Raw genomic sequence first — 2500 nt, forward strand, 5'->3', positions numbered from 1 at the left:
GCCATTAAATGAAATGGAGGATACACAATAATACCCCCCAAAAAAGGGAAACGGCCGTAGGATGGGTCGGAAGGAAGGAGACAGTGACGAAATAGAGAAAAGCTTTTTTTATCATACAAAAATCAAGGCAAAGAGAAGAAGGTGACAGAAAGCGACGAATGGTGTTTTCATTCCATGGATTATTTGTCTCATAGTCATAGGGGTAAGAATGAGAGACCAAATCAAGTGAAATAGTTTATTTGGGAAGGGAAAAAGGATACAGCAGATTTGATTTAACATTTACTTATATTCTCCTGGGTTAACTACAGGGTGACGAAGAAAGATTGTTCAATTGTTTTATTTTAAATTTAACTTTTACTTTTATTCTTCCTTCTCTACCCCCTCCCTCCCATTTCGTTTCACTGGCTGCTTCTCAATAATTATTCGCCTTCTGTACGACATCCAATGCATCAATTAATGTCCAAGGCAGGTTGAAGATAGATCTATGAAAGTATCAGGTCACGAGTTGCATTCCGCATTAGCTAACGCCCTGAACTCATCCACATCCGGGGAACACGTCCCGACCGGAAGGGACGACAATACGATCATTTCCGGTGACGTGATCGGAACATTATACCACGGTTCTCCCGAGAGACGTAGATGGTCCCGAATGCCATGGTTGGACTAATGGAGACAGTGCTATTTATGAAAAACCTTACGTTCTTCCGGAAGAGGCACGGATGCGAAAAAGCGGGGAAGTTTCGATTCGATAACGTCATGCCTGCGCCGCTGATACTGTATGAGAGTACTTAATTCTTCCCAGGAAATGTATTTTACTATGACGATGCGCAAAGAAAGATTGGACGGGAGAAAGGAATAAAGGAAGAAGAAATAAAAGCAAGAACAGAAAATTACAACAAGAAAAAAATGCAAACGACTAAGCAAGCAATGAATGCAACGGCAAAATGCATGTTCGATCGATATTGTTGACGACACATAAATCAAGTATGTCGTTGGATAGGAAAACTGCGCTTTCCATTGTATGAGACGAAAAACCGAGGTCCCTTCGTGTACACTACATTGGGGTGTGCACGTTAAAGATCCCACGATTGACAAAAGGGTCTTTCCTGGCAAAATTGTATAGGCATAGATAAAAATGTCCACCAAAATACCCGTGTGACTTGGAATAATAGGCCGTGAAAAGTAGGATATGCGCCGAAATGGCTGCGATCTGCTGGCCGATGTGAATGCGTGATGTATTGTGTAAAAAAAATTCCATCTCACACGGCATATAAATCCCTGCGCCTTGAATATGTGCGCGATATAAATTGCATTAAAAAAAAAGTTAAAAAAAATCCCTGCGCTTAGAACTGTACCCACGGAATACGCGCGATATAAGCCTCATATTGATTGATTGATTGATTGATGGTCAACATATTAATACGAAACATGACTTGCATTTCTTCCGGATCTACATGTGATGGAAATCCGCTGTATGCTTGTCTGTCGACCTGTCTGTCTTTGTTTTGTCACTTTTGTTTGTTTACATTGTCTGACCAAACTTTTACTACTGCCACTACTGATGCGCCTTTTGTTCTGGGTTTTGTCTTCGTTGTCGTTATTTGTTGTTGTTGTTGTAGATGTTTTGCTTCTGCTACTGTCGTTGTTGTTGTTGGGAGTGGTGCTTGTGTGATGGTGTTAGTGGTGTTTATCGATCTTCTCCTTTGTCTCATTCTTCCTTACCATGCAATTCTTTTTGATTAACATTTTTTCATCACAAAATCGTAAGTCCTTTTCAAGCTTTCCCAACACAAATCTGTAAGGTATGGTCTAATCTCAAACCATCTTTATTGTTCAAACAGATAAGATGTAATTAAACATTCTAATCATGAACGAAAAATAAAATTCACATGTGCATACATGATTGTATAATGATTGTCGCATTCTAATCCGAATATTTTATTTACGCCCGACCCGTAAAGAAAAAGCAAGAAACACACTTTTGTGTTATTATATAGCAAGACAAGCTTTATTTTGAGTTAGTTAGGCCTACATTTAATATTCTGTTTCACGTCCGTTTTATTCGGTGCGCCACGCTTCACTTAATCTGTCAATTTTTCAATTCTATGTCTTATTGTTGCAACAAAAAATCTTGTGTCGGTTGATATATGTATTTTTCATGTAGTTGTTCTTGTGTATTAGTTATGCTTGTGGTTTCTGTCTTATGTGAACCCAAATGGAGTTATCATTTTTGTGTTCAAAGGGATTTAGCATGTGTATTCTCATTCGTTTATTTGTGTAGACCAAATAATTATGTTGAAGTTGGGTACTTCGGCTCAAAACGAAGAAAGCGTGAGTGGTATTCTTTCTTTTTAATTATCAGATTGAAAGAGGATAGATTAAGTTAGTTAGAATGAACTTTGATAATTCTATACGGAGCTTGTGTCTAATTATCACCCACACACACACACACACACACACACACACACACACACACACACATAAACACACACACACACAC

At 38.6% G+C, this 2500-nt stretch overlaps 1 protein-coding gene across 1 annotated transcript in view; it reads left to right on the plus strand.

The window, feature by feature from the left end:
- Positions 1 to 2500, plus strand: part of LOC138957458 (uncharacterized) — a gene marked incomplete at its 3' end in the record, with an annotated part of 33362 nt that overhangs the window by 13781 nt on the left and 17081 nt on the right. The gene's annotated exons all lie outside the window — the stretch shown is intronic.

The sequence above is a fragment of the Littorina saxatilis genome, unplaced genomic scaffold (genome assembly GCF_037325665.1).
Source record: "Littorina saxatilis isolate snail1 unplaced genomic scaffold, US_GU_Lsax_2.0 scaffold_1128, whole genome shotgun sequence".
Lineage (NCBI taxonomy): Eukaryota > Metazoa > Mollusca > Gastropoda > Littorinimorpha > Littorinidae > Littorina > Littorina saxatilis.